The following is a 9,893-nucleotide window of genomic DNA, read 5'->3' on the forward strand; positions in this document are numbered from 1 at the left end:
ACGGTTTAAAGCGTTTATTGGTTGTGCACAATCATGTACTCGCCGCTACGAACCACTAGGTTCTCTAATAGCGCACTGATGATTTGACCTCGATCGGTAATGAAACGTGTGCCATCAAACTGCCCAGCTCAGCGGACAAGCCAGCGACCAATGACACAGCGTCGTCCATTTTCAAGTAAAAAATATCAACTGCGGTCAGTGCGTGCAAACTACTCCTAAATTAAGTGTAATATTTCTTATATTAGATATTTTGTAGCCTGTGCGTTACGCACAGCTTTGCATTTAATGAAGTATTTAAGTCCGTCCTGTGTTGGCAAATAAGGTCGGTTTGCGTTTTGCATCGACGTGTGTAGATAGATCCTTTCGAGTTTACAAATGCCACCTGTATTGTTAAGCGTACAAACAGCGTGAAAACAATCTGGAAATTGTGTGTCAGCTTCCTAACTTGGATACAATTTGGGCGGAGGGGAAACTTTGAACACAGAATTAAGTGAATTTCACATAAAACACCTACCATTTGCCAAAAACATGCTGTCAAAACGGTTATTTTACTCTTCCAAAAGAAAAGTGACCTTATTTACCTGAAGCAGTATGAAAGCAATGTGAAAGCTTGAGTATATTCTTTTCTCTCGGCTGTTGAGCCAAATATTTAACAAAAATTCTATTGAAGCAACAGCCATCATAGCGCCCTTTAAACACTTATTCCTCCTAATATTGAAGCAATTTATTTATAGCCTCGTTAGAATATAATTTTGTGACTCATTTTTGAAATGGCAATTCGATTCTTTGAGTTGATCTAACTGTATCTATTGTTTATCATTGCCGTTCTATCACGTCGTTCGTGTTGAACGGTTCGATTTTTGCAAGGATAAATGCCAGTCATTACAGTAAGCTTACATGAATTAGACTTACTCACCGCTTGTTTATACTCGATTTGCCACGTAGAAACTTGCAGCTCTGAAGGCGCACTTTGGCCAGCATTTGTATTTTCGGCTCCTGCTGTGCTCAGCTTCGCGCACCAAGGTACCAACTAGTAGTTTCCAAGAGGGCGTGTATGGATGAAGTTGATGATTTCCCTGCCAAGGACTGCTTATCCGTAGTGATTACTTTATTCTGCACAATGAGTGACCAAAAGCGTTAGTAACACTGTGCTGTGTTCATATGTATACGGGTCCTACTTCGTGTTCATAACTGAGCCAACAAGAACCCCACGGAGTTCACATCACTGATGTGTGACCAGTAAAATCAATTTGCTTTCAGCACTCGTATGACCAAGCCAGGTGCGCGTGTTCACGTTCAAGCGTGCACGCTGCGTCAGTACCGGTTTTACCTGTACGGTAGGCGTCCAAGGGTAAAGACTGTTTGAAAGTATGGAAACAATCAGTGGTCAGTCTTCCTCGCTTTCCCACTTACTGATGCTAATAACGTCGGGATTTTCCTGGTTCAATCACCATAGAACCATAAGCTTGAGCTTCCGGTGAGATGTCTACTTAAACTCGTTTTAGCTGGTTCCAGAGAAACTTTCAGTGACTTGAGAAGTGCAGGATATTTACTTTCAGCAGCATTCGTATGAGTGTTTATTTAACAAAACTTCTCAAACAATGCAGAGTGATATCGGCGGCAGTCATCCACTTGTCACCAGTCTTTTTAACTGAAGTACTTTGTTAAAATATTTGGTTATATCCCATCCGGAGGCGTATGTCGTGGGTGCAAAAATAAGCATTTTCGAGCAAACGATGCTCTTCAAAGTTGTTTGAAAGCCGGAATTTCGGGCATCCCAGTCAACGTAAGGCGCATCTACACAAAACCTGATTATTAGTTTTTATTGCAAAACGACGCTTAGTCTTTAGTCTTATAGATCATCCTCTATTTATTGACAGTATAATGAAGATTTATGCTGATCATTCAACGCCACACAAATACTTCCAGAAAATGGAACGCTGCATTCAGCACCTGGAGGAAAACAAGCCTGGTAGAAAATGTGACGACAGGCTGATAAAGCTGGCCAGTGTATTACGTAAATCAACGAAGTAGATGAGAATAAACGTTTTTCTACGCACAATATTGTTTTGAATTCCTAGAAATTTAAGTACTTTTGATAATTACGCCATTTTGCTCTGGAGTGAAACAGACTAATGCAAATTGGTAGTGTTTATTGCATGTTTTGTATTTAGTACAATGATTACGGTTTTTCAAGGTTGCAATAATAAAAAATAATTTATTTTAATATCAAATCTAGTAAACCGCGTATAGACACCTGAAGAAATATGTGCATCGATATGTAATCTTTGGATAAACCGCCGGCATCCAAATGTGCGTTAAGTTGAAACACACTCGTTAAAAGCACAAAATTCATATACTTCAATCAGAACCAAAACTTGTCGACATGGTGTCTCGTTTCTAAACCAAAATATCACAGACAGATAGCTTTCCAACCTTGAGCGATGCGCTGTTTCGTTGTCTTATATAAACAACTCGGATTACTATCCCGTTTGTTGATCTACATATTATCGAGAAATAAAACATAGTTTTCTAATGAAAAAAACGGTACAGTTTTACAACAAGGAGGCATCAAGGCCAAGAATAAGTAAAATTTCTGCAATTCCTCAGAATCTACACACGCGTTACTCAACCTGCTGGTGATATTAAATCTTTCTGGTAGACACCATTCATCAAATACCATCAGATGAGATCAAATAAATACCTATCCATCCATTTGCCTTCGAATTTCTTTTGGCAATACATTCTTTTAACCTGGCAATACATGAATGTACTCATGTTGGCTTTTCCAATGTTATGAAATCAGATGTTTTCAACACTTAAGTTTGGTTTAGGCTCACGAAATGAATGTTCCCAACCTGGAATAGTGTGCAGGCGAAACAAAAGGCTATCTAGTTCTATGTGGTGTTTATTTTAATTTTGAGGTGTGGTGCTAGAAATGTGCAGTCGCTTAAGTCCATGAATATCAACGTGTGTGCAGAGAAAATTTTGGCCGTTTAGTCTATTTCCCGGATGCGCCTAGCAAATTTCACACCCGTTGTTAAGTTCACTTGGTGTGTAATCAGAACAAGAATCAACTTCAATAAAGGAAACTGCGTAACATAACACCCTTGGTGTGCCTAGAACATCCAAATGGCTTACCATTATTCAATCCTGTCAAGTGCGAAGAGTAGTTCCTAAGAATTTTCAACCTCGGTAAGGGAATATTCGGGTAAGCCAAAGAAACAAGGCACTAAACTACCGGATGTGCTGCCTTTATCTTTCGTATAATATCGCAACAGCGCACTGTAACCTCTCGACGATTGTACGATACACTTTTGTTCTGCACAGTCCTTTTGACGTGAATGACTTACACTGCTAAGCACTTCAAAACCTACAAACTATCGGCTTAGTGTGATGTGAATAATTCACCCGTTCAGGAGTTTGTATTTGAATACCTGGTTTGGTAAATTATTCAGTATCACAAGCCCATTTTTGCGTAAATAATACGTCTACCATAGATTTGCAAGATAACTACGAGTATCGCACGCATTGTGAGCTGGAGAGAAATTTGGATGAATCTGAGGTGGAGGAAGCATTTTAGTTAGGACGGTCATTCGAGGCAGTTATAAAGTTTGAATATTTAATACAGTGCACCAAAAACGCCATTACGTATGGCGCCTAACGATAAATGCGAGCAGAAACGCGTGTCTTTGGAAAAGAAATAGCATGTTTGAGATATCGATAGCTTGCGTCTGACATACTAAATTTGGAAAGGGAATGAAATTATATAAGGCTAGGTCGTACGTTCCAAACACATTTTGAGCATTGCAAATGAGTGCAGGCAGTATGGCAGTTGCATAAACTACAGTAGTTTACATCACTCATAAACTGACACTTTGAAACTTCTAGGATGAAATATTGCACATAGTTCTCCCTGAGATTATCGCAGTTGTTTGAAGGCAACGATAGTTCAAATACGATTGCCATCCTTACAGTATAACTTATTCCAAAACGTTATCAGCTAACCCTTAACCGCTAGTCTTTGCTTTTCAGTATAATATCAAATGCAATTCCATTACGCACGGCGACAGAGGAAGTGCAGCAACAACAACAATTTGAATCCCGGTGTTAGAACGTTTTAAATGCAGCGCGATGTGTTGTGAAATGTAAACTTGAGATTACCCATGGATGAACTTGCGAAACTGTTACCTAGCCAGACGACTCATCCGATGATAGTTGAAACAGAAATTTCTCCGGTTTTATTAAGTCAGAAATTAGGTGGCAGAACTTATTTTTTATATGGTTGTGGTCCATTATTTCAACCCGTCTCAAGTGGAACTATGCTAATGAATATGAACACGATTGCAAAACAGCTGAACCCGTGAAAGTATCCAGCACATGTGAACAGGGTCATTACCCAGGTGTGAGTCGATATGCCGACAGGTCTTTCAAATGCACCAATAGAATAACAACCAACTAACGACCGACTAATCGCAAGTTGTTTTGTTTCAATAGCAAAAGATGAAGAGACGAAGGTAAGCGTATAAAAATTAAGCTTGCTGTTGAACTTCATCTTAGAAAGTAGGACACAAAATATTTGCGACTCTGTGAACCCAAAGCGTGCAAAAATTGACAACGTGACCATTTAATCTTTATACGTCATTTTCCTCAGGCTGGTGCGGGTAAGGGGAAATTCAATCACTGTTTATTATTGGAAATGTTCTATAGAAAATCACACAATGGGAGTTGCCAAAAGTCACAGCATAGCTATAGTCGGAATTTCTGGCTTGAATAAATCCTAATGCCATTTAGGTGAAAATTACGTATTTTCCCCTACAAAGGTACTTCCATTGATCTCAAGATGGGAAAAGTAAGACTGATTTCAAGAAGACTGTTGAGTTCTCGGTTACAGGCAACTGTTTAGAACGACCAAGGATCGCCCAGTGCTGCTCAGTTTAGCCAGTTTGAGAAACGTTTCTCATGAGTGATTCACACCGATTAGAACGACCAAGGATCGCCCAGTGCTGCGCAGTTTAGATAGTTTGAGAAACGTTTCTCACGAGTGATTCACACTGACAGACATAGCTGTGTGTGTCATATATATGAAGCACAATCACGCATCATTTTCAACATGAACATGTGAATACAATGCGCTTGTCCACTGGCAAGGCTTACATTGATTTCTTTTCAATCAATTTATATTTTTCTCTGAAGCTTATGCAACCAACGTTGTGCTCTACTGAGACGTAAAGATTAACAAGTAGCCAAATGTAAAACAGTGCACGTATCGCACAGTAGTGACTTGGTGCCGGATCATATCCTTAAGTGCGGCTAATAGCCTTCCAACGATCCCCTAATACGTGGAATTTCTTAGAGTGCGCCACTGAAAGAGCCTGATCACGCCATTTGAAATTTTATAGCACATATGACATCCTCAACCTGGCCGTTTGCTACCATATTTGGTTGCACGCAATATGCCCAGGTATCTTTGGGTCCAAGCTGTGAGTTTCGTTTAATGTGGTCTGAGATCTTGGTTCCCCAGCGGCTCATAGCGGATATTTGTTGGAAAACTTTATCCTTATGATTTATTCACCGATTTGATCCATGTTTTGCTTAATTGTACATCTCTGTTGTGTAATGTGTGTGCATCATTTTTCTCAAATTGCACTAGTTTCCTTTGCTCTTTCTTATGCCCTCTACGGCCCACATTTTCAAACTTGTTTTGCCTTGAAAGTTTGACGGACTGTGTAGAGCTTTTAGCCACAACTCAACAGGAAAACGAATAGATACCCGTTCCATGTGATGTTACTCCTTCCTTTGCAATCAAAATTTTATAACACAATGATGTTGTCCATAAATTCCTATTTTTTACTCACTTATATTGTTTCCGATTGCGATATAAACGTTCAGGCCACAATGATAGTATACAACAGTAAAACCTTTACACCAGTTTATTGATTTCCTTTTTGCAACAGAGTAATTTGTCCGAGATCTACTTTTTAAATTTTGTTTGTACCGCTATGTACCTTGTAGTAAGCCGCATAAAGTCCTTGCACAAACATTTTTTAGAAGGCAAAGTATATGCAGTTCTACCCTAACATGTCTCTTGTGACTGAATTTTTTGTATGCACAAATTTATTGGCAGCACGTGTGGTTGCCAATTTTTTCATCCTTTGACGCCGCCAGTCGTACTTGTTTGACTCCGGTCTGTAATGGCCTGTTTGCGGTCAGTGACAAATGTACCTCACCTGCACCCATCTCAAGTTTCGGTTCAAATAAGGATCGATTATTTCGCCGTGCTCCAACGACGTAAAAATCCTCGTCCATATGCGAGACTAGGGCAACTACTACCAAGGCCAGTATAAGTTTATCTCATCATTGTGACTTACGAGTAATCGATTATTCCAAGCGCTTTTCTTAAGGTACTGTAGTGAGCCTTGACTCAGCCCTTCCAGTTCTTTGGAAGCTCTGACTTACCGGTGTTAAATGTGGCTTGTAATAAAAATGTTGATGTTTGCAGTTAAAACACATTATCTCTTTACGCAGCCAGACTGTAGCCAGATTGCAGTCTCAGTGAACCCCGAAAAAAAAATCTTCAGTGATGTTCAAATCTTTATATCATATCATATCACGTATCACATATCATATTTCAATTCACATTCCTGGAACACTGACCTTCAACATTCAGAATGTGGTTCCGAACGTTTTACTCTCGCTTGTGCTGGCTCATCAGCCATCCAAGACGGTCTTTTTTTCATCGTTTTCCAACTTGGCAAGATATTCTTTGGCTTTAATGACATTTGTGTGCTTCACAAATTGTTTACTTATATTTCAGTGGCTCACAATGCGATGCTCTATCGTACAAACAGTGAGCAACTCACTTTGTAAAATTGTCAGGCACTCTTCATGACGTAGCAATATGACATCGAAAATGCCGTCAGTAAAAGTACCCAAACAAGAAAGCTTTTAAACTAGGAAGGTTTAAGCTTTCGTCTGTTGGTTGAGGGCAAAATAAAGCATAAAACTACCAACAGCTAATGAAAACGAAAAATCAACTTCTGATATAACACTACACGATAGCATGTTTGTCAGAACGCAGAAGCGAAAAAGCCATCATACCGGGAAACTATGAAGCAGACGGCAACGCAAGTCTTAAACATACTCTAAAAAGTGGCTGCTTAGTAAACCTTCCGAAATCAGACAGTGCACCCATGACTGACAAAGGGAACGACGATACAGTTGTTTCTTAGTAAAATGATTTTGTCAGGAGATATATATGTTTTGCGTACTACGTACAAGTAAGCTGATGCAATACGGTTACTCACTAAGCTGCGCAGTAATGATGTTGCTGTAACTGATGCCTTAACCTCTGTGGTAGAGTTTGTTTACTGAGCGAAATCCTCGATGTCCAAATTTTGCAGCTGAATTTCAATAACCACATATCAGAAAAGCATCCAACTAACCCATATCGCGAAGCAAACCATATTTTATGCGCTCGTGTTAACACACATTTACAAAACCCATAAGACAGTAGCAATAAGATGCTCCGAATTACTAATGTTCTAAGAAAACTGGATGTTTGCTCACACAGAAGGGAGAAGTACTCATGACTGACAGAGCGTGACATCTGATTCTATGCTAAAATATGAAAGACTGAGTGGTAATCCAACAAAACAGGGATTAATTATGTACTTTCGATTTGTATAGTCCTCATTTTTGGCTCAGTTTGCGGCAGGTATATCTGCTTGCTTCTTCTTGGGCAACTTGAGCTGGGAAACCCTACAATTCCATCTGCATCCCAAAAGGTATGACCACATATGGGTATAGCCCACATAGCTCCACTGAGACGCACAACAGAATTGCATGTCACGTTTTATGCATTTAGCGGGACCCGAGAGATAGGTATTTCATTGGATTAGGCCAATGCCTTACTTTCCCTTTCGCTTTTGATGCCGTTTCAGTTTCACTAAACAAATCATTGTACTAAAGCGACCTATTTTTATCCACTGGCAGACGTTTTTGAACCTCCTGGATTAAACCCATGGTGAAAGCTTTGCTCTTAATGTTATCAAAACAACATTACAGTAGTACATGCCAAATACAGAAAGTGCTTTCCCACTGTACTGCTGGAAGAAGTATAACAACGCCCACCGGTTTTACCTAACACATCTCAAAGATACTACTTGTTAGAAATCAAACTCTATATTCCTTGCCTCTACCAAACGTATTTATTCATGTGTTTTAAAATCACAATCCGAACAACTTCGGAACATTTTTTACCAAACATATTTGATTCGGGGACCCCTACCTGAAAATAAGATTCATTTTGATCTCCAAACAATGAGCCATTTAATTTATTTCGACTGATTGTACATAAGTTTCTTTAACCCACACAAATGATTCATGTAACGCCAGCTTACTGTCGATCCTCGGAGAAATTCGTATGTATAAAATTAACCGGAAGCCTCGTCCGTTATTTCTTTGGTGTAACCGAACTTGCAATCAAACCTCATAGGCCAAAACTCTGCATTTCAGTCCATGTAAACAAAACACCAATTGCGAGAAAATGTCACGATTTCCGCACATCGTCGTCTATCATGGCCAGGTTTTATGTGCTTGATGAGCTTTGTCAAATAAAACGCTCTGTACTTACACTGCGGCACGCAGAGCATTAGATGGGTTTTTCTCCAAATCGTCAAAGGTTGAAGAAGTTTGAGCAAACAGTGCGTCGCTTGTCGCGAAGAGAACTCTGCTTGATTAGCTTAGCAATGAAGCCGAAAGCACTGAAACAACCGCTTTTCTTTAAAAATCCACAAGCATGAATTGATCGGATGGCACTTATTATAAGATGTTTTGGGAATTGTAACAAAGTACTTACTTTTTCTTACACAACCGAATGTGTTGTCAAAATATCGCCAAAGCAATAATGATATGAAGTCTGTTAGAGTGTCTAGCGTCCTCAGTTTAGGTGTTGGATGAAAGTATACTCAAATGTTGCTGCGATCGGAGTGCCTCTATGTATCTCGCTGTTCTGCTTACATGCTATGCGGTTGATGGCCGACTCTCAACACCACTTCGAGATTCGCCAAGCTAGTGTAAGCTGCTCAAGCTGAGCTACTTTCTAACACAAGTTGCGGAATAAGGCGGGCGTGGGCAAACACTGTGCTGGTATATCAGTACCGGTTGTGTATGTAGATTTGACATTCGGTCGACCATAGCGTCCGAGGAAGCATGGATAATTTTCCAAACTAGCTTTTGTCCATTGCCTATAGTTGCTGACTTCGAAAAAGGCTATTCCAGAAGCAACTTCCAACCTGTTTTGATACCTGCCTACGTGTGCTATTGTTGCTTTGAAGCCCGTATTTTTACGGTCTGTTTTAGCAAATTAATCTGCAGCTCGACCCATGTCCGCGTTAAACAGCTGAATAAATTAAACCTTCTCCTTTCATACAACGTCTGATCGTAAATATTTGACTTTTAATTCCAAAAGTTGTTTACGATTTCAATAGGTTATTTTTTGTTTTTCAAGGCCGAATTAATTGTCATGATAAAGGCCCGTATGATTCCGGTCTGTAAGCTAGTTAATCATTTTGACCGAGCCAGATCTCAACGTTGGATGAAGTTCCATCTTTTTGAGGTATCCTGAGGAGCTAAACGACATCACTGGTGACCAAAAATTAAATCACACTAAGTGGACAATCTGTGCAAACTTAATGTGCCAGAACGGGTTTTACAGAAACAAAGCCTCAAAAATGGGGGCGGCCGGTCTTGAGACTGTCCCTTACTTGCACTTAGGAAGCTTGAGGAAGATGAATAAAAATGACCAACCTGCGACACCCTTTCGCTGTAAAAAAATAAACTGCTTACACTTCCCGATCATGCAAACTTCACACTGCACCTATGCCATCTTC

Source organism: Opisthorchis viverrini (genome assembly GCF_000715545.1).
Source record: "Opisthorchis viverrini unplaced genomic scaffold opera_v5_89, whole genome shotgun sequence".
Lineage (NCBI taxonomy): Eukaryota > Metazoa > Platyhelminthes > Trematoda > Opisthorchiida > Opisthorchiidae > Opisthorchis > Opisthorchis viverrini.